Below are 24,212 nucleotides of genomic sequence, written 5' to 3'. Positions count from 1 at the left end.
ATGGGCATCACAGCAGGAAAAAATTCTTTTTTGGGGCCCAACCATCTGACATTGCTTGAATGATGATACCCACAGCATAGGTCTCTGCCATAGACAGGTAGAGATCTGAGATGAGATGGTCCCATAAACATCATGGCCTCTAGTTATCTGGGCTTTAAATTGACTACCAGAACTTTGAACCCTACCCAGAAGCAAACTAGTAACTAATGCAGCTCACAGTACCATGGTGTTCCATGTGCTAAACCAGCAGTGCCATTAACTGACTTCATTCTGCACTAGCAGAAGATTTTAAATTATCTTCAAGGGCAGATCATACAGAGTTCCCAGTCAGAGGTCATGAGAACATGAATGATCATGAGGATGGTCCCCTGGTCCCAAAACAGGCACAAATGACACACAACACATAGCTGTGCAAAGGGTCTCCTAGCATGACTGCCACTTGCTCTTTGAACTGGTACTTAAAGTCTAGGAGGACCCCAAGATTGTGTGCTGGTTCTGTTTGACGCAACCCACTCCATCCAGAACCAAAGACAGACAGCCCCCAGAACTAAGAGGTCCAAAATCTCAAAGCTACTTTGAGTCTTGCTTAGGTTGATCTGAAATTGTTCCCCATCCAGCCCCACAGCCTCCAAGCACTGAGATAACACTTTCATAACATCACTCAGATGACTGATTTGGAGATATAAAGCTGGATATCTTCAGTACATTGATAGTATTAAAAGCCACTGAAATGTGAAAAACAAGGCTGGATGCTCCTACCTTCATCCAGCTCCTGAAAAAGTCATCAAAAAATGCAGAACATGCCATCTCAGTCTTAAACCAAGGCCTGAACCCTGAATGAAATTAGGCTACATAATCCACTTCTTCCAGGGTCCTCTGGATTTGAAGGACAGTCATTCTCTCTACAACTTTCTCCCAGTTTTTAATTCTAAAGGTCTTAACAATGAACGGTATAAGAGCCATTTTATTTTTTAATAGGTCACTTAGTTTTATGTTTAGAAACTATATCCCTTATCCATTGTCATCTTCCTACATACAGTAGCTTTTTGTAAAAGAACAGTGTTAGATATTCTACTCTCAGGGATCAAATGTCATAGGTAAGTTGAACCTGAGTTAGTTATGCTTGATCAATAAGAAGGAGCACCAAAGTTGAGGATTCATTTTCTCGCTCCATCAGTTTGCCAGAAATGAACCTTTTTTCTGTTCCCTTTTTCTGGGAGAATTTCATGTAACTTCAGGGCAACAGGAAACATGAGAAACATGTACCGTATTTTTCAGTGTATAAGATGCACCAAGGTTTTGAAGAGGCAAATTAAAAAAAAAACACATTTTTGCACTCTGCAAACCTCCCCAAAACAGCCCGTTTTTCATGAAAATGGGCCCATTTTTTCAAAAAAAAGAGCATGGATAGCTTTTAGGGGGCTTATAGAGTGCTTTTAGTGGGATTATAGGGTTTCCTGCCTAGGCAGGGGGTTGGACTAGAAGACCTCCAAGGTCCCTTCCAACTCTACTATTGTATTGTATTGTATTGTATTGCTCCTGGGGGCTGTGGGGCAAAGTGAGCAACAAACAGTCCATTTGTAACTCATTTCTGCCCTCCCCAGCCCCCAGGAGCACTCTGAAAGCCTCCTAAAAGCTATGCAAGGCCTTTTTGGTTTCGGGAGGCAAAAAAAATGTTGTATTCAGTGCATAAGACGCAACCAGATTTTTTTCAGCCTCTTTTTTGAGGGAAAAAGGTGTGTCTTACACTCCAAAAAATATGGTATTTATTAAAGGTAAAGGTTCCACTTGCACATATGTGCTAGTTGTTCCCGACTCTAGGGGGTGGTGCTCATCTGTTTCCAAGCTGAAGACCCAGCACTGTCTGAAGACGTCTCCGTAGTATACGTAGTATACTGGAATACGGGAACGCGCATGGAACACTGTAACCTTCCAACCCAAGATAGTTTCTATTTTTCTACTTGCATTTTTACATGCTTTTGAACTGCTAGGTTGACAGAAGCTGGAAGAAGTTACGGGAGCTCATTCCGTTATGCAGCACTAGGGATTTAAACCACCAAACTGCCAATCTTTCTGATCGACAAGGTCAGCGTCTTAAACACTGAATCACCTCGTCCCTTATTAGTTATTAGTTTCTAGCACATCTGGTTGGACATGTACTTGAAAGATTCTAGAAATATTAATCAACAGATTAATGCAACAGAGAGCTGCATTTTTTATCATCATATCATAATATTGTGGTTCTACAGAACAATCACTTACATTGACTGTTTTATTCATTATAACCTATCACTTCTAAATGTCAAAAAAAATCCCATACAAAGCTATTTTATTCTCTATTTTACCCGGAGTTTAATTACCTGGATGAGTAAGGAGAGAGCTGTCATAAGTATGGATCTCCGCAAATGCCTTTGCATAATGTCTTTTAATATGTATTATAGCTTTCAATTTTTCTTCAAATAGGGATTTCAAACTTCATTTATAACATCCCACAATGTGATCTATACTCAACTAGGGATTTTACGCTCCTTGAAATCAATGCAAATGGAAGTCTAATTTTAAAAGATTAACAGTTTTTATCCTTGGAAATATTTGTGTACCTGTGTTTAAATACACTTTGAGCAATATTACTCTGCATCATTAAGAGATACACATTTAGAGCATGTTTCCAAATAGAATAATGCAAACAATGGCAGTATATGGGTAATTCAACTTCTTGTTCATGTACTTCATTGTTGGCAAATAATATTTTAGGACTGAGAGCTTGTCCTGATCTGCAGAGTTATTAATATGTTCTTACATAAATCAAATTTATCTTTGACTTTCTTAAACTATTGGACAGAAGGAAGCACAGTTGTCCTAATTTGGTTAAGCCTCCGAATTTATGCTTCCCATATGAAATGATTATGGAAGTTTGAGTCTTAAAACCTAGCTTTCTTCCTTGGGGAAAAAAAGAGAAAGAGTAGGAGTGCCAGAGAGGAAGAGAGGGGGGAAAAGAGAAGAATGGAATGGAGGTAGAGAGAGGGGATCACCTAAAACCAGTGATGGGATTCAAAACAATTTACTACTGGTTCTGTGGGCATGTTGTGGCTTGGTGGGCATGGCTTGGTAAGTGTCACAGAGGTACTGCAAAATCCCCATTCCCTCTCCACTCCAGGAGAAGGATATTGCAAAATCCCCATTCCCTCCCACCCCACTAACCTGCTTTCCATCTGTTCTCCTTCACAAGGCAACAAAATAAGACCCAGCTGATCAGCTGGGACTTGGGAGGAAGTGAATAGATCAGAGGCAGGGCCAGCCAGAGGTGGTATTTGCCGGTTCTCTGAACTACTCAAAATTTCTGCTACCGGTTTGCCAGAACCGGTTAGAACTGGCTGAATGCGACCTCTACCTAAAACCAGTGATGGGATTCAGCCAGTTCTCACCAATTCAGGTGAACTGGTTGTTAAATTACCCAACTCCCAGTATCAAAGTGAGAAATGGAGAAATGGGCAACAAAGAGGCCGGCACAAGGGAAGAAGAAGTCCGCTTTCCCTCTTTCTTCTCCCTGATCCTCCTCCTTCCCTCATGCTGACTGCTCTGTTGCCTGTTTCTCCATTGCAGTGCAGCCCCCAGGATCCACTTTGATAGTGAGGTGAGATAATTTAACATCTGCTTCACCCAGGGTCAGGTTGATCATTGCGGGAGGCTCATTCCACATGTGTGGTGGAGCTGGAGGACAGGGCCACACCTTCCATGACAGCCAACCTGACCCTGGACAAACCAGTTGTTAAATTATTTGAATCCCACTCCATTCTTGGAATGCCTAAAACCATTCCAATTTTTTTTATTGGCAGGCTGGTCTTTTCCTGTTATTTTCCAGTTCCTGATAAAAAGAAAAGAATGCTTAGATAGTTGAAAAATTTGTGAGGAGATCCTCTAAAGCAGCAGTCTCCAACTTTAAGAGGTGTGGACTTCAATTCCCAGAATTCATCAGCCAGCCATGCTGGAATTCTAGGAATTGAAGTCCTCAAGTCTTCAAGTGTCCAAGACTGGAGAATCCAGCTCTAAAGCAGCATCTCTCAGCTACAGCAGGTTTATGATTTGGTTTCACACATGTGGACTTCAACTCTCAGAATTCCACACACTGAACTCCATGCATGCTTAAGGTGCCAAGATCGAGAAGCCCTATTCTATGGGGAAGAGATTGGAGTTCTTAGATTGAGTTTGATTTCTTGTGAATCTAATCTGGAAACAGAAATTAGTTGTGGGGCATGAGTATGTCTCTAATTGAAATTCAAGCAAAATGATGGCAGAGAAAAAGAGCAAACGTTGCATTATTGCTAAAGTAAGTGCAATTTGAAGCAGTATATGCATATGAATCAGTCCAATACATTCCTGGCATTTGATTGAACTTGGATCAATGATCCAGTTTAAATCAATTCAGAATGTTGCATATGTTAAATGCAAAAACTTCTAATCTGATGATTTGATTTGTCTTTTCAAATTTAGTTTATAAAGGCAATTTGATTTGGAGGTTTAGTCAGACTGACTCCTACTCATTTAAAATCTTAAGGTTGTGTTGTTTCAAACAATCAGTTTTCCCTGGTATATTTATGAAACATTGCCCGAAGAGTCTGGAAGCTAAGGCCCCTGTTTAATATTTTTATAAAGGGACTGGAGACTGAAATAATTGTGCAAATTAAGGAATTCCACCATTCATCTAGGTAAGAGTGTTAGCATTTTCTATTTCTTCCAAAAGAATTTCCTGTATGGTTTTTAGATTGAGAAATATGTATTTTATCTCTGTGGGTAGCTGACTTTATCAGGGATTGGAAACTAAACAGGATCAAATCTGGTTAGTTCTTAGATGAAAGTCCCACGGGAAACTCCAGATTTGTAGAATGGATAGAAAATCTGAAAAATAATATCTCAGAAGAAGGGTGTGATAAGTATTTCTGCACTATTGATATCTCCAGGAAATCACCAGTAATACAGTTTGACCTGAGAGAGACCATCTATTGCTATCTAGTTTTTGGCTCTGTGTTTCCAGCTTCAAAATAATGAAAAATATCCAACTTTTCTAGCAATCGTAATCAAAGTGAACACCAAAGTCTATCAAAGTTAGTAAGTGTGTTAATCTAGAACCTGCTCTGTCCTATCATAACCTGCCAATGGTACTGCTTGTTATCTAATAACCATGCTGTATTGAAAAAAAAGAAAATATAAAATAATTTGCTAGATTGGATTGGGAAAACATTGGCAACATTCCAATGAATGTACACAATTTGGTCTTTCTCAACTATCAGTGCTGCATCAAAGCCTGACTCTGCAATATTATTATTCCATCAATGATAGGATATTATGATTCTATCAACAGAAATCTGACAAGGAAGATAGTGGAGTGATAAATAATGTCTGCTATTTAGGATCAGTAGTAAAAGACTCAGCAGGCAAGAAATTCCATGGATTAGCACTTGACAGAGCACTAACGAAGGGCATGGAAAAGATATGCAGGTGCTATGTTACATACAAAGGTCAGAATCATATTTTCTATGAAAGTGAAAGTTGGATCTTGAAGAAGCAGATAGGATAATGCTTTTGAACATTGATATTGGAAAAGATCCTTTAGCAAAGGTGGTATTCAGCTGGTTCGGACCGGTTCAGGCGAACCGGTAGCAGAAATTTTGAATAGTTCAGAGAACTGGCAAATGCCACTGGTTGGGCCCACCTCTGATCCATTCACTTCTTCCCAAGTCCCAGCTGATCAGCTGGGTCTTATTTTGTTGCCTTGCACAGGAGAACAGAGATGGAAAGCAGGTTGCCCGCCCTCCTGTCCCGTCATCCCCTGACCTATATTCCCTTGGTTTTTTTTAGCTCAGCTGATTCATGCGGCAGAGTGAATTGCTGCACCTCAGCTGAGCTAAAAAAAATACAGCTCAGCTCACCAGTGCTGACACCGAGGACAATCACTGAGTGCACTGCACACGTGCATGGAGCACTCTCTCATAGAACCGGTAGGAAAGGATTTGGCATCCCACCACTGTCCGTTAGAATACCATGGATATCCAAGAAAATTAATAAATGGATCCTAGAACAAGGAGCAGGGGGTCAAAAAGATAGCATGATATTTTTGCAGCCTTCCAGCCAAAGTCCCTTTTTGTGCGTACAACAAAATGCAACACTCTGTTTTGAACACCCTGTGGATACCACGTCTGTGGTCATCAGTTAAAAGAGGACACGATTGGCCATCAGCTATGAACCAAATGTGGGACTAATCAACTTTTTAATCTCACGTCCATTTTTCTTTCTTATCCACTTGGGTCATAAGTACCCCTGCGGAGGTCCATCATAATGTCAAGCCTGAATTTGATTAGAGTGTGGGATTGTTTGTATCCTTGGGCATTCCGACATCAATGCAGTTTGACAAAGTTTGGAGCTGAAGGGGGATGAAGCCTTCAGACAAAATATCATCCCTAACTGATGAGTCAGCCACATTCCCTTGTCTGGCTGACAGGAGGAGGAGGAGGAGGAGGAGGAGGAGGAGGAGGAGGAGGAGGAGGAGGAGGAGGAGGAGGAGGAGGAGGAGGAGGAGGAGGAGGAGGAGGAGGAATGTCGCCAAGCAACCAGCACCCATCTTGCCTGGACAATGTGACAGTTGTTTTGGAAACTTGAGAAAACTGAAATTTATATTAGGGTGAAAAGCCCAGGAACTCTACTACTGGCTTTTCACCAGTTAGTGCCAATATGGTGTATCTAAATAAATTTGTACTTTGAGAAAACGAATGCCTCAGAGTTCAATTTGTGTTGGATGCATTACTTGGAACTTGACCGATAACTTCAAATAGTCACGAAGCAACCAGTCATAAGTGAAGGACTACATGTCTCATGGTGCACTTAGTTCTTCCCACAGAAGAGTAAAGGACCTTTCATGAGGTCAGCCTGGCATCGGCACCACCAAAGAGCAGAATAAATGTCTGAGTAATGTTTCTGGCTTAGTTGCTTCTTCTGTTATTCCATTTGAAAAAGTCAAGACTGTATGTGCATATATGTCCAAACAAAAATGAAAACTGGAAGGGTTTCTCCTACATACAGCCTATTATAAAATAATCTTGTTTTGGAGTAGAGTGGAGCAGGATGGAGTAGATTAGAGGAGCAGAGAAAAGTCAAGGAAAGAAGAGAAGGAAAGAGAAGAAAGAAGAAGGAAAATAAGAGAAGGAAATAGATGAAGGGAGAGGAGTAGGAGAGAGGAAAGGAGAGGTTTAGTTTAGTTTAGTTTATTTGGATTTATATGCCGCCCTTCTCCAAAAGGACTCAGGGCGGTGTACAACATTAAAAAACACACATCCCAAAAGTTAAAAAAGATTAAATCCATATCCAAAAAAACAAACCAAATTTAAAAAACAAACAAACAATACATTTAAAATAAGTTAAAATTAAAATTAACAGGCCAGGCCGGCTTGCTGGAAAGCCAACTTTTTAGGGCACGTCGGAAGGACCGGAGGTCAGGGATTATGCGAAGCTCCGGCGGGAGCTCATTCCAGAGGGAAGGCGCTCCCACAGAGAAGGCTCTCCCCCTGGGGGTCACCAGCCGACACTGCCTGGCCGACGGCACCCTGAGGAGGCCAACTCTGTGGGATCGTACTGGACGGTGGCAGGCTACTGGTGGCAATAGGTGGTCTCGCAGGTACCCTGGGCCTAAGCCATGGAGCGCTTTAAAGGTCATAATTAATACCTTGAATCGCACCCAGAAAACAACTGGCAACCAGTGCAGGCCGCTTAAAAGGGGTGTAACATGGGAGCATCTAGGTACCCCCATGACAACCCGCACGGCCGCATTCTGGGAAGTGGAAAAGAGGAAAAGGGAGGAAAAGGGAGGAGAAGGAAGGAGAAGGAAGGAGAAGGAAGGAGAAGGAAGGAGAAGGAAGGAGAAGGAAGTAGAGAGGCGCAAGGAGAGAGATAAATATATAGAATGTTATGGTACAATTATGAAAATAACTATGATGTACAACATTATGCATTTAAAAGAGATTATAAATGCATGGTTAAGAGAATATTGGTTATAATCAGGGTGTATAAAACTATGTATACACAAAAAGGGACTACATACAGCCAGTATACTGCCGCTGCAAAACTGGAAATGTGATGTAGTATAAAGAAAAATATACAAGAAAAATATTCATATAAAAAAAGAATCTTGTTTTAAGAGTCCGTGAATCCCCCCGTTATTTGTAAGGTGACATTGGCATTTGAAACCAGATAGGTTAAATGAGCAAATAGCTTCTCCTCTCCTGAAAAATGCTAGAAGCTGTAGGAGAAACCCCTTGTGCATAATAACGTAAGTGGGTTCATTTGAGTGAGGGGTGACTGAGGAAGGTCTTTAAGTCAACCTTCTCAGTGAATTTGTGCAAGTGAGCCTGTAAAAGGTCGGGATTTACTGTTAAAAGCACTTCAATTGTCAGTGGGAAGAATAACATCTCTTCAAACTCACTGCAGCATGGCCTTTTCAACGTAATTTTATTATGCTAATCTCATTAACCAAAGCAAAGTATAAATGCAGGCATTGGTTTGAATGGAATAATGTCACTTGGTTAATTAATCCAATAATAGTAGCAAACAAAGCAGAGAAAGATCATACAGCATGGCTTCTGGGATTATTTCTAGCCTCTTCATAATACATGTCATCCTTCACAGGTCATTTTTGACTTACAATGGTTCATTTAGTGGCCATTCAAAGTTATAGCGGCTCTGACAAAAGTGGCTTATGACCATTTTTCACACTTGCTGCATTCCCCAGAGTCACGTGATCAAAATTCAGATGCTTAGCAACTCGTTCGCATTTATAACAGGTGCCGTGTCCCAGGATCAATGGGTCCCCTTTTGTGACCGTCTGACAAGCAAAGTCAAGGGGGAAGCCATATTCACTTAACAACCAGATTACTAACTTAACAAATGCCCCCATTCATTAACAACTGTAGCAAGAAAAGTCATAAAATGGGGGCAAACTCACTTAACAAATGTTTTACTTAGCAACATAAATTTTGGGCTCAGATGTGGTTGCAATTCGAGGACTACCTGTACTTAGCAACCACAGTTGGGACTGGCAATTTGGCATTAACCAAAAGCAGTTGTTAAGTTAAACCACAACTGTGCTTATGATCTGACTTCAGCGTTCCTTTGCTTCATTGATCTGTAAAGATCATAAATGTTAGTCGTAAAGTGACTAATATCAGCTTCGTAACTGAGAAGGGTTTCTAAATGAGGTATCCACTAAATGAGAGTTACCTGTAGCAAAAACTCTAGGTGTTGTGATTGGGAAGAGGATGTGGACTCAGAATCAGCTGTCAACTGCAGTTCAAGCTACTTTTCTCTCTAATTTGCAGATGACACCAAGCTGGCAGGAATAGCCAACACTCCAGAAGATAGGTTTAAGATACAGAAGGATTTTGACAGTCTTTAACATTGGGCACTATCTAACAAAGTGAAATTCAGTGGTGAAAAGAGTAAAGTTCAACATTTAGGCAAGAAAAAAATGCACCTGTACAGTATATGTGGTACAGCGCTCAATAGTGGTGACTGTGAGAGGGATCTTGGAATCCTAGTGGACAACCATTTAAATAGGAGCCAACAGTGTGCAGCAGCTTCTAAAAAAGCCGACATAGTTCTAGGCTGCATAAGCAGAGGGATAGAATCAAGATCACGTGAAGTGTTAATACCCCTCTATAATGCCTTGGTTAAGGCCACACTTGGAATACTGCATCCAGTTTTGGTCGCCATGTTAAAATAGATGTGGAGACTCTAGAAAGAGTGCAGAGAAGAGCAACAAAGATGATTAGAGGACTGGAGGCTACATGAAGAACAGTTGCAGGAACTGGGTATGTCTATTTAATGAAAAGAAGAACTAGGGGTGATATGATAGCAGTCTTCCAAAATCTCAGGGGCTGTCACAAAGAAGAGGGAGTCAAGCTATTCTCCAAAGCACCTGAGAGTAGGACAAGAAGCAATGGGTGGAAATTAATCAAGGAGAGGACCAACTTAGAACTAAGGAGAATTTCCTGACAGTTAGAACAATTAATCAGTGGGATAACTTGTGATTGTGCTCCAACACTGGAAGTTTTTAAGACAATGTTGGATAACCATTTGTCTGAAGTGGTATAGGGTTTCCTGCCTAACCAGGGGGGTTGGACTAGAAGACCTCCAAGGTCCCTTCCAACTCTATTCTATTCTAATTTAATAATTTATTAAATTTCTAGACCGCCCCCTCTTGATCTAGTTCCTGATCGAATTCACCACATTTTCTAATTTAAACTTTCTTTTCTCAGCTTCTCTGAAACACCAAATATCACTCTGTTCAGTTTTAGAACTAGTTTGGTCCAATGGTTAAGGCACCAGGCTACAAAGCAGGAGTCCTCCCTTAGGCATGAAAGCTATCTGGGTGGCTGTGGCCAGTCATCAGGCCATGAGTTCTATGAGGCCATGAGGCCATGAGTTGTAGGTAAAGGTAAAGGTTACCCTCGCACATATGTACAAGTCGTTCCTGTCTCTAGGAGGTGGTGCTCATCTCTATTTGAAAGCCAAAGAGTCAGCGCTGTCCGAAGAAGTCTCTGTGGTCATGTGGCCAGCATGACTAAACACCGAAGGTGCATGTAAAGGGTGCAGAATGCTGTTACTTTCCCACCAAATGTGGCGCCTATTTTTCTACTTGCATTTTTTACGTGTTTTTAAAATTCTGGGTTGGCAGAAGCTTGGACAAGTAACAGGAGCTCACTTCATTACGCAGTGCTAGGGATTCGAACCACCGAGCCAACCTTTCTGATTGGCAAAGTCAGTGTCTTAGCCACTGAGCTACCACATCCCATAAGTTCTATTCCTACCTTAAACATGAAAACCGGTTGGGTGGTGTTAGGCCAGTCACACTCCCTGCCTAGCTACCTGACAGGTTTTTGATTGTGAAGAAAATAGGAGGAGAAATATTAGAAAGAATATAGGAAAGAAATATTAAATATCTTCATTGTCCTTGACCTCTTTAGAAAAATAATAAAGGTGAGATATAAATAACACAAATAATCATAAATTTTCACAGAATTATTGTGCTGACAAGCAGCCCATCTGCCTTTATATCATTAATTTCCAATTTGCCATTCAATCCAAAAGTGTAAAAAGGAAGGAAAGATGGGGGGAAAATATTTTTTTAAAAAGGCATGTACCATTTCTAGCACTTGAAGAATTTGCATATGCTGATGAGACACAAGGTTGTGTGCAGAGCTCTCGTTTCAAGGGGGAAACAGCAATCTGGAAGACACATGGGGGAACACACCTTAGCATTCAGGAGTGGTCCTTTTGTTCCATATCCGCTCAGGAAGGGTATCCATGCAAGCTCAGAAAAGACACAGCTGCTTTAATGTGCTTCTGAAAGGTGCTACAGGCATTCCCTCAAATCACAGCTTGCCCTCTGACTGTTCTCACAGTCCCAGTAAGAAGAACACAACAGAAAACAAAATTGTCCTTTCACTGGAAAGGAATCCACTGCTGCTTCCTACAGGGAAATAACCAACAGACAGCAGAACAAGGGAAGGCAGCAAGCTCTACTGCCTGCCCCTCAATTACAATATTAAATTAAGTGTTAAAAAGGTATTAGCAGCGTGGTCATCTGCAAGAATCATCCTTGCATCCAGCCTGAATTAGCATATAGATGAGCAGAAAGTTTCTGAGGAAATGCAGGCCGGATGACTTTTAATATTTCTCGCCTCGGAAGGAGGTGCTGTCAACACAACCAGCACACACATCATATTTTTGTATCCTTTGGTACAAAAGGGAAGCACCCATGAGGGATTGAGCCAATTAACAACAAAGGAAGGACTAGGTCACACCATCATTTCGATTATTTGAGGAGAAAAAGAAAGGGAGACGTAAATATGCTTGATAATAATGGCTAGTTGTTGTGGCCTGCCAGCGGAGCTGGTAGCAGACTCAGACAGTGAGGAGGTTGGGGAGGAACATAGGCCAGTCCTGGAGTCTGGGGAAGGCTCTGATGAGGGCTCTGTGTTGGAGGCAGAGATGGGGTCAGGGCCATCCAACAGTTATCAACTGCCTTCGGAGTCGGAGATCAATGGGGCAGAAGAACAGCTGGAGCCTGTTCCTGATGTGCGCGTGCCAGGAAAAGGGAACAGTTAAGAAACAAGGGCCAACTCGGGAGTAAAGGCACAGATGGACAGTGAATTGCCCTTCCATAGGAAATAAAGAGAAGCAAAGGGGGAGTGGAGTTTGCAGGAGACAATTAGTACTTAATTAGTGTGAAGATTTGTTCTTGTACAGCAATGCGTTCAGAAGTTGTCGGCCTGGCAGCTCTCCAAGCCTGATGAGGTCTGTGGTTGAAAATTCACCCTTGAAAGACTGTTTGCCAGGACATTGCTGGATTAGTAAAATTAGCAGAATTAGAGGAATTCACATTAGCTTAATAAAAACGGGTTTTGTATGGACAAGGAGTCTGCTTTGTAATTTTGTGAAGCCTAGGTCAAAACACTAGTGAAGTTAAAGTTCAAATAAATAAATAAATAAATAAAACACGTGTTTTCTGCAGACTTGGTGAATGGGAAGAAAAGGAGGAAGTAGTCACTGTAGGATGTTTGAACATCCTTACTGGAACAAATTTATATATTTATTTCCTCCAATAAGGCTGTTCATGATGGGTATATAACCTTTCAATTAAGAAGGTCTAACCCTCCAAGAGAAAATGAGGAAGAGAAGCGGGGTACACTAAGAGGGGTACATGAGGTAAGGGATGGAACATGTCAATGACAGATCCCCACCCCCTAGATTTAAGAAGAAATTTCCAGTCAGTGAGAATAATTAATCAGTGGAACAACTTTCCTCAAGAAGTTATGAGTTTTTAAGGAGAGATTGCCAATCATTTGTCCATATAGAACAGTATAGGGCCTCCTGTTTGAATAAGGGATTAGATTAGAAAACCTTCAATATTCCTTCCAACTTTGTTATTCTGTGTGTGTGTGTGTGTGTGTGTGTGTGTGTGTGTGTGTGAATTTGCACTGAATGTTTTTTAAAGTCCTTAAATCTTTTATTATCCTTCAACTAAGGTGCAGTGTCTTAGTGGCTTAATGTTGCTGGAGATGGTCTCTGCTTCAGCGGTTCAAATCCTAGCACTGCATGTCAGGGTGAGTTCCCATCACTCGCTACAGCTTCTGTACACCTAACAGTTTGAAAACATGTTCTATGCAAGTAGATAAATAGGTACCACTTCGGCGGGAAGACAGGTTGGTGCAGGCAGTCTGATTCCTGCCAGCTCTGAAATTTCTACAAATGACTGCAGCAGCCATTTGTGAGGCAGCTCTGGGAAGGAAAGGGGGCTTAGATGATGCTGCAGGAAAAGCTGCTCATGTTTCTTTCTGGTGAAAATCCAGGTTGCCTCCTGTGGCGCATCTTGGGAAGCACATAAGCATTTCCTACCACACAGCTTAGAGATGTGGTGACTCAGTGGCTAAGACGCTGAGCTTGTCAATCAGAAAGGTCAGAAGGTCAGCAGTTCAAATCCCTAGTGCTGCATAACAGAGTGAGCTCCTGTTACGTGTCCCAGCTTCTGCCAACCTATCAGTTCAAAAGTATGTAAAAAATGTATGTAAAAAATAGGGACCACCTTTGGTGAGAAGGTAACAGCGCTCCATGCACCTTCAGTGTTTAGTCATACCAGCCACCTGACCATAGAGACGTTTTTGGACAGTGCTGACTCTTCGGCTTTGAAACTGAGATGAGCATCACCTCCTAGAGTCGGGAATGACTACTACATATGTGCGAGGGGAATCTTTACCTTTATCTTACAACACAGCTTGTAACTTGGCAGCCAAACTATTACTCTGCAATAGCCTGGTGGTCTCCTGGCTGATACAACAATGCCATAAACTAATAGTAATAACAGCAATCCTTCAATTGAAATCCCTCAAAGGTTTCACTACTCTAAATTCTCCTCTAGTTGCATGGCATCTTCACCTTTGAGTCATATAAGGAATGTTTTATTCCCCAAACTAATACATCAGAAATACAAGGCTGGGTCAGAATAAACACTTAACATGTGATCTGGTTATTTTGATTGCTGGTTTTATTTTATAAAACTGTTGTCGTTGTTTTTCTTTTTTGTTGTGAGCTATCAAGAGTCTGTGTAGAGTTGTGACAGGGTTAAAAAAAGGGATAACTACATAGTTATTTCCCATGTATTTATTATTTTTTCTTATTTTAAGAATTTTAATTCAATGCTAATCCTTGGAATAAGTCCTTGTTTTCTAGACCAGTGGTTCTTAACCTTTTCTTCACTAAGGAGCCCCTTTAAATACCTTTTGTGGCCATGGACCAGTGGTGAGTTATGGCTGGTACGCCCTGGTATGGGTGTAGCGGTGCCTTCTGGGAGCAGCAGGCACCATTCCAGTACGGTGCTTTGAAGGGGCCACCCACCCACCTGTGTTCCTTACCTGTACTGTATTTACAATACAATACAATACAATAGCAAAGTTGGAAGGGACCTTGGAGGTCTTCTAGTCCAAGCCCCTGCCTAGGCAGGAAACCCTATACCATTTCAGACAACCGGGCCATTTGCACATACGCATGCAGCATACGGCACCTGTGGGATGCTGCACCCAGCAGCTGGAGTGTTGCAGGCAGTGGCTGCACATGTGTGTGCAGTGCGCATGGACGTGGTGGACGCCCGGTCCCATCGCAGCCTATCAGTTGCGACGGGATCTGGAACCCACCACTGTCATGGGCCCTCGAGATTTAAATCATAACATTTGTTCAAGCCTTCAGGGATCCCTTCTGATGACATCATGGCCTGCAGTGGCAGATTAAGGCTCTAAGCACTGATAAATCTTGGTTCCTCCTCCTTTCTACATACTGTACAAATCTTCATTTTTTTTTCTCAACTTTGTGGTGCCCCATTTGGGCCTGATGCCCCAAAGCATGTGCTTAGTCTGCTTAATGGTTAATAGACCACTGATGCCTCCCAGGGGTCCGTAGACAGCAGGTTGAGAGCCACTGCTGTAGATTCAAGGAGCCAAGGCGGTGCAGTGGTCAGAGTGCAATACTGCAGGCTACTTCTGCTGCCTGCCAGCTGCAGTTCAAATCTCAGCAGGCTCAAGGTTGACTCAGCCTTCCGTCCTTCCAAGGTCAGTAAAACGAGGACCCAGATTTTGGGGGGAAATATGCTGACAGACACTATATATGCTGACTCTGTAAACTGCTTAGAGAGGGCTGCAAAGCACTGTAAAGCGGTATATAAGTCTAAGTGCTATTGCTCCTCGCACAGATTGGACAGCCCCATTTTATCTAATGTGTTTTCCCATGGTATGTGGCAGAATTACTCATATTTTTAATGGACTAATTCTGGACTCCTTACACACTTGTGTTTAAATTGCATGCATACCTATATGTGGATTTGCATACAGTTCATGCTGAAATACAACTAAGCAAATAGTACAGGTAGTCCTGGAGGTACTACCATTCATTTAATGTCCATTTAAATTTACTACAGAAAATATAAAGTGAATATAGTCAAGGTTATGGTTTTCCCAGTTGCAATGATGGCATTGAAAGTTGGACCATGAGAAAGGCTGAGCACCAAAGAATTGAGGCCTTTGAACTATGGTGCTGGAGAAGACTCCTGCGAGTCCCTTGGACTGCAAAGAGATCAAACAGGTCAGTCCTAGAGGAAATCAACCCTGACTATTCTTTAGAAAGCCAGATCCTGAAGATGAAACTCAAATACTTCGGCCATCTAATGAGAAGGAAGGACTCACTTGAGAAGAGTCTAATGTTGGGAACAGTGACGTGCGGTGACGTTTATGACTGGTGAGGCTGGTGACGTCATCAAACCACGTGGTTGCTCCGATCGCAGGGGCGCAGCCCAAACGGAGAAGTTTCTTCAGCTCCAGCCTCAATCAGCGCAGCCGCGGTCCCCTTCATCTTGCCTCAGGAAGGAGGGGAATGGGACCATGTGTGCAGGGGAAGGGGATCGCGGCTCTGCTAATCTGAGGCTGTGCGCTGAGGAGCCGCCTGCACACATAGTCCCATTCCCCTTGCAAGGATCCCGGGCTCGCCCGATGTAAAAAATGCCTAGGTACCGTGTTTCCCCGAAAATACAACCTGTCCCACGCCTAGCGTTATCCTGAAAGCGCCAAGTTACAGGAGCCGGGGGTGGGGGGAGCGCTCACGTTGCTTGCCGCCTTCGGTATACCGTTGGGGAGTGCCCGCTGCTGCCGCCCCGCGCCACCGCCGCCGCTGCCCCGCCGCCGCCCTGCGCCGCCGCTGCCCCGCGCCGCCGCTGTTGCTGCCCCACCGCCGCCGCCGCTGCCCCGCGCCGCCGCTGCCGCCGCTACCCCGATCCACTCCGTGCATAACATCCAAACTCCAAAACTTCCAGCATCGGCCGCTCTAGGAGTGTTCTCTCTGGTGGGCCGGCTGCCGGACAGAGAGTTTTCTGGACAGAGTCTTCCAGCAGCCGGCCCACCATAGAGAGCACTCCTAGAGCGGCCGATGCTGGAAGTTTTGGAGTTTGGAAGTTATGCGCGGGGCGGCGGGCGGCGGCGACGGGCGGCGCGGGGCGGCAGCGGGTGGCGCGGGGCGGCGGGTGGGCTGGCGGCGGCGGGCGGCGCGGGGCGGCGGGTGGGCCGGCGGCGGCGGGTGGCGCGGAGCGGCGGCGGCGGGCGGCGGCAGCGGGCACTCCCCAACCTAGCGGTATACCGAAGGCGGCAAGCAACGTGAGCGCTCCCCCCACCCCCGGCTCTTGTAACTCCTGCAGCCCCAAGTGTGCCGATCTCGCCATTTTTTACATCGGGCGAGCCCAGGATCCTTGCAAGGGGAATGGGACGTGTGCAGGAGGCTCCTCAGCTCCAGCCTCAATCAGCGCAGCCGCGATCCCCTTCCCCTGCACACGTGGTCCCATTCCCCTCCTTCCTGAGGCAAGATGAAGGGGACCGCGGCTGCGCTGATTGAGGCTGGAGCTGAGGAGCCTCCTGCACACGTCCCATTCCCCTTGCAAGGATCCTGGGCTCGCCCGATGTAAAAAATGGCGAGATCGGCACACTTGGGGCTGCTGCTGAGATGTCCAGGGAGGCTAAACCAAGCCGCGCGCCTCTCCCAGCCACTTTCACGGCTTCCTGGAGTAATTCTTTTTTATTTTCATGATGAGAGTGGTGAGGCTCCGCCTCCCCTGCCTCCACTGACTGCACGTCACTGGTTGGGAATGATTGAGGGCAAAAGAAGAACGGGACGACAGAGAATGAGGTAGCTAGATGGAGTCACTGAAGCAGTAGGCATGAGCTTAAATTGACTCCAGAGGGTGGTAGAGGGCAGGAAGCCCTGGCGGAACGTTGTCCATGGGATCGCGATGGGTTGGACATGACTTTGCAACTTACAACAACAGCAGCAAATATAATCACATTTGCCTACTACGTTGTGAACCTCTTCTAATAGTTGAAACTGAAAAGAAGCTGCTTACTAGTCTGAGCCATTAGAAAGAGAAGTGTGTGTGTGTGTGTGTGCGCACGCACGCGCGCACACACACATACACGGAAAGCTAATTGAAAATTAGGTCTTATCAAACTCCCCAAAATTGATAAGAAGCAAACCCATTTTAAATACTTCCTTCCTTGGAGACAGTGGCAGCTTATTAAGATTCCCAGAAAGTTATATTTCTTCTCTAGCGCAATTATAATTGCATGCATCCAAATCCTATTATTGAAATGTGAGGCTAAATCAATCTTTTGATCAATTAAATTCCCCCAAGATTGGTGTAAAGAAACTCACCCGCCCACAGACTCATGGCCATGTAACACACAAAAGATGTTTCAAAGCTGGCACTAATTTAATGGAAATTAAAACCAAAGGCTTTACTTATTGGCTTCTGGCAGTGCCCTAGGCAAACACTGGTGTGCTTAATCTTCTGAGCTGCTGAAACAGGGCATGAAATTTTACAACACTGCATTGGCTGAAAGTCATGGGAAGCCAGATCAGGTTTAAAAAAAACCATCAAGGTTCATTGCCAGCTCCACTACACAGACCCAGGGAATCAACAAGAGACCTGAAAGGCTAAAGCAACTTTTATTGAATTTGGCTACAATAACAGGACCTTGAAAGCCTGAGTGTGCTATGCCTCTTCTTTCTCCCTGTTATACTTCTGTAAATTTGGGAAGGAAAGAGTGCTGGAGGTCTGAATGTTCGGAGAAAATTAACATGGACACTGAGCCATTTTCCTGCCTTCAAGGACACCAGCCCTGGGAAAGGATTAACTGCGGCACCTGAGGCACAGGGTTCCCAAAACATTGGAACAGGACCTGATTGGACTACTCTCACAGGGGGTAGAATTTTGGATATAGGGGGCTGCTTTCATTATATGATTTCCACGTGTTTTTTTCTTCAGACCTTGCCTCACTTGTGTTGCACTCAGCATCTCTGGAAAAGTACCTTTGGAGTCTATGGAGTCAAAAGTCATTTTTGTCTAGGGAGCAGGCTGTGGCCAGTCTGACACCAGCTTTATGTGATGCTTGTTGAGAATTACAGAAGTTACAGTACAAAATATAGTCCTATCCACCACACAAAGACCAAACAAGAGCCTGGGAAAATGGAAGGAGCATACAACAGTTCATAGATCTAGTTGAACTAAAGATAATACTAATATTATCTTGCTGGTTTGGGCTTTAAAAATGTTTCTGTCCCTTTCCCCGAGGCAACAGATCATGCATGACTTTATTAAGTCATCTAACATATTCCCTTGACCAGTGTCTTAGAATAAAATAGAATAGAATAGAATAGAATAGAGCTGGAAGGGACCTTGGAGGTCTTCTAGTCCAGCCCCCTGCTCAAGCAGGAGAACCTATACCACAGCCGGATCAGCTTCAGCACATTATTGCAGCATGGGCAGCTGATTGGTCAGTAGATTGGCCTCCTGGAATACCTCCAATCAGCTGTTCCAGGCTGCAAGGATCGCGCCCTCCATGCCTCATGTTTTTGGATACATTCGGTGTATAAGATGCACCCACATTTTCACCCTCTTTTGGAGGTGAAAAGTGTGTCTTATACTCCGAAAAATACAGTAATTGTACAAACTCTTCACTCTCCAGTCTTCTGAATGAAAACAGTAGGAGAATTTGTGTCCCAAACACTCATTTTACTTATTCTTGGTTTTTTTAAAAAAAAATGTCAGTCTACAAGCCCTTTTGGGGTAGGAAGGAATTACATGCTGTTTTTGCCATCGCCTGTAGCCTTTAATTGGTTCTGTGAGGCTAAGTAAAGTCAAAAGCCATTTTCCAAGTAGATCAACCTATTCAAGCTGTGTACCAGCAATTAGCAAACTAAAAGGTCTTTTATCACTATAGCTGCCACCATATTTCTCTTGTGATTCACAAAGGACCTGTAGTAATAGCCAAAGATTGATTGATGACACAAACATCCCTCTTCAGGAGCAGCCAAAAATACCTTCTTTCCAAATCCTAAGTCAAAGAAAGAGTTTGCAATTAACACTTTTGTTTGTATTTAATTGCTAGATGTTTCTCCTGTGTGCAGGGTAACAAAGACACATTTTGACCCTCGTACCACTGCCATCAAAATGAAATTGCTTTTGGATAATAAAATGAGCTCATTTAACTGTATGAAATGTTTGCTTGGCAATGTTGGCTTGTTTTTCTCACAGGGCCTTCTTGTCTTTGACATTCTCACAGCAGGCAAAAATTCAACAGGTCTACATCTTTGGCATGGGACATCCATAGCACAGGAAAATGACATCCTGAAATTCTACCTGGCATCATAACCCTTCTAATTTTCCTTTACTTACTTTCTTTTCCTTTTATGCTTTACTTCCCATTCAAAACAAATTATTTAGAAAATAATTGAAGAAATAGTGAATAATTTCTTCTCAACCCCTTTTTTAAAGGCCTTGAATGCAATGTACTGCAATGAAGTACTCTGTACTTCAACTTTTGTTACTGCATTCATAATCGTATGTTCATTATGATCATACTTCCAGGACTGATAAATTTCAATGCAATACAGCCCAACAGTCAGAATTCTCTAGTGAAATTTCAATGATATTCTATTAGGTGTCAGGTGGGTACTCTTGTTCTCATTTATTTACAAACTAAGGTCAAGGTATGCATGAACTTGTCTTTTATTGCGCTAGTGACGTCTCGCCTGGATTACTGCAATGCTCTCTACATGGGGCTTCCCTTGAGATGCACTCGGAGACTACAGTTGGTCCAGAACGCGGCCGCGCGGGTGATTATGGGGAGGACTAGATACTCCCCTGTAACACCTCTCCTGCGCGAGCTGCACTGGCTGCCTGTGGTCTACCGAGTGCGTTTCAAGGTTTTGATTATGATCTTTAAAGCGCTCCATGGCACAGGGCCTAGTTATATGCAGGATCGCATCCTGCCCCACACATCCCTACGACCAATTCGCGCACACAGAGAGGGACTTCTCCGGGTGCCGTCCGCCAAACAGTGTCGGGGGGCGACACCCAGGAGCAGAGCCTTCTCTGTGATGGGCCCAGCCCTGTGGAATGACCTCCCCCGCGACATCAGGATTACTTCCGATCTCCGCTCCTTCCGTGTACAGCTGAAGACCCACCTCTTTCAATTATCCGGCCTGGCTCAATCGCAATCGTAATTTTCCCATTCCTCCAAACTGTTTTTAAATTGTCCTTAAATATTAATTTTTTGGGTTTTTACAATTGGGGTATTTTAAAGCTGATTTTTAACTGTCTATTGATGTAATTTGTTTCCTCCTCCGTGTATGTATGTGTGTTGTGTATATATGTACGTTTGGTGTTGTTATATATTTTTTATGTTTTATGCTCCATTGTACGCCGCCCCGAGTCCTACTTGGAAAGGGAGCGGCTAATAAATCCAAATTTATTATTATTATTATTATTATTATTTCTCCAATGGCCTGCAGCTGTCTTCTCACACTTCTGTGACATCCCAAGAGAACACAAGGAAAAAAACCTCTTCTAATAGTGTGAGATTTCCCCCCATGTATCAAATTGAATCCGTAAGAAATTTTTGAGTATTTTCTTCCTCTGAAGAAATTCAGAGATTATCTATCCAGAGATTTAGTTGAGAAATTAAAAGAGCTATTGCAACCAAGCTTTATTATCGACATTTGCTTTCATATTATGAAACATTTTATGTATATGGACTATATGTATATCTAAAATTAGTGCATGTATGTATGTATGCATGTATGTATGCATGTGTATGTGTATGCATATGTGTGTGTGTGTGTGTGTGTGTGTGTGTACTGATAAATAAATAAAGGGAGACTAGTATAGATCTATTTCGAGCTAATTAGCTCTCATCAGCTAGCCATACCCTTACTGGGATTTGAACCTGGGCTGTATTATATATTAGGCAGGAGTCTTAGCCACTAAGCCACAGGCTCTCCTCCTTATCAGTTGAGCCAGGGAAATACATATGTATTTGTGTTACAACCCCTGGTATGCCTAAATATGGGAGGAAGCTCACTACTCCCTCTTTCTGTCCTTCGGCTCATCACAGAAAACCATGCAGGCAGAAAACCATATTTTTATTTTTAATGTTGCCTTTTTATATTTGTGTTGTATTTGTACTGATAAATAAATAAAGGGAGACTAGTATAGATCTATTTCGAGCTAATTAGCTCTCATCAGCTAGCCATACCCTTACTGGGATTTGAACCTGGGCTGTATTATATATTAGGCAGGAGTCTTAGCCACTAAGCCACAGGCTCTCCTCCTTATCAGTTGAGCCAGGGAAATAGGTATGTATTTGTGTTACAACCCCTGGTATGCCTAAATATGGGAGGAAGCTCACTACTCCCTCTTTCTGTCCTTCGGCTCATCACAGAAGACCATGCAGACAGAAAACCATATTTTTATTTTTAATGTTGCCTTTTTATATTTGTGTTGTATTTGTACTGATAAATAAATAAAGGGAGACTAGTATAGATCTATTTCGAGCTAATTAGCTCTCTTCAGCTAACCATACCCTTAGTGGCTAAGACTCCTGCCTAATATATAATTCAGCCCAGGTTCAAATCCCAGTAAGGGTATGGCTAGCTGATGAGAGCTAATTAGCTCGAAATAGATCTATACTAGTCTTTCTTTCTTTATTTATCAGTACAAATACAACACAAATATATCAGTTTATCAGTACAAATACAACACAAATATAAAAAGCTATTTCAAGCTTGAAATGGATCCATACTAGTCTCCCTTTATTTATTTATCAGCACAAATACAACACAAATATAAAAAGGCAACATTAAAAAAATAAAAATATGGGTTTCTGCCTGGATGGTTTTCTGTGATGAGCCGAAGGACAGAAAGAGGGAGGAGTGAGCTCCCTCCCATATTTGGGCATATCAGGGGTTGTAACACAAATACATATACATATACATATACATATACATATGTGTGTGTGTGTTTGTTTATGTATATGTGTATGTATGTATGTATGTGTATGTATACATATACATACATACATATACATACATACATACATACATACACACACACATAAATACATATACATATACATATACATATACATATACATATACATATACAAATACACACATATACACATGCATGCATGCATACATACATACATACATACATACATACATACATACATACATACATACTGTGGCTTAGTGGCTAACCAATCTGCCTAATATGTAACACAGCCCAGGTTCAAATCCCAGTAAGGGTTTAGCTGATGAGAGCTAAATAGCTTGAAATACATCTATACTAGTCTCCCTTTATTTATTTATCAGCACAAATACAACACACACACACACACACACACACACACACAACGTTTCGACAAGGTCACACTCGTCATCTTCAGGCTGGTGCCTTTGGCTTCGTGATTAATGAGAGAGAGGGAGAGAGAGAGAGAGAGAGAGAGAGAGAGAGAGAGAGAGAGAGAGAGAAGGCTAGTTTGCAGGGGTGGTATTCACTTACTCTTTCCTGCCGGTTTGCAAATGAGAGCAAGCCCGTCCACGCATAGACTCGGCCTTCAGTGCATGTGCTTTGATTTTGTGTGTGGATTGCTTGCATGCCTGTATGTGTGCAGCTTGAAAATGTGCCTAAATAGGATGGCATAGAGCTGGGGTGGCCCACTGGCATTTTCCACTACCAGTTTCAGGTGAACTGGTCCAAACAGGCTGAATACCACCTCTACTAGTTTGGTATTGTTTTTAAGGCATAAGCCTAGAAATGAAGAAACTGTGAGTTCTATTCTTACCTTAGGTACAAAGCCAGCTTTGGGTGGTCTTGGGCCAATAACTTTCTTTCACCCCTTAGGTGAAGGAGGTAATAGCAAACTACTTCTGAAAAAAAGTGCCAAATCAATCAATCAATCAATCAATCAATCAATCAATAAAAATAGAAGGACTTGTCCAGGCAGTCTCTGAGAATCAGACATGACTGAATGGAAGAAGTAAGTGTATCATTGCTTTAAGTTTTAAGTTTAACTTTAAGTTTTGCATTGTTTTGAAAATTATCATTTTATTGGTTCCATTTTTATATCTTTCCTTGCACATTTGGGTGATACTAAGGATTTTAGGTACTAAAGATCTACTGAGCTGTAATGGCACAGTGGTTAGAATGAAATATTGCAAGTTAATTCTGCCCACTGCCAGGAGTTAGCTCCTGAAAGGCTCTACATTGACTTAACCTTCCATCTTTCCAAGATTGGTATAATGAAGATCTAGATTCTTAGGGGCCATATGCTGACTTTGTAAACTGCTAAGAGAGTCTGTAAAACATTATGAAGCAGTACTGTATATAAGTCTAAGTACTTTTGCTATTGTTAGACACCTTTTTTTTCTTTCTCACTGAAATGTTTTGTTAATTGAAATGTGTAGCACCATAGCTCTTATCATTATTAGGTTATTGAAATTATTAAAAATATTTAGCAGAACTTTGAAATGTCTTCCTGTCTCTAATATTTTATATATACTGTATTATCTCTCTATGCATCTCCCTCTCTTTGACAAGCCTCCATCCCTCACTTCTTGTACCCTTCTTCTTCTTCTTCTTCTTCTTCTTCTTCTTCTTCTTCTTCTTCTTCTTCTTCTTCTTCTTCTTCTTCTTCTTCTTCTTCTTCTTCTCCTCCTCCTTCTCCTTCTCCTTCTCCTTCTCCTCCTCCTCCTCCTCCTCCTCCTCCTCCTCCTCCTCCTTCTCTCCCTTCCTCCCA

This window comes from Natrix helvetica (genome assembly GCF_964273705.1).
Source record: "Natrix helvetica genome assembly, chromosome: 5".
Classification (NCBI taxonomy): Eukaryota; Metazoa; Chordata; class Lepidosauria; order Squamata; family Natricidae; genus Natrix; species Natrix helvetica.
Note: the sequence above shows the minus strand (reverse complement) of the source record.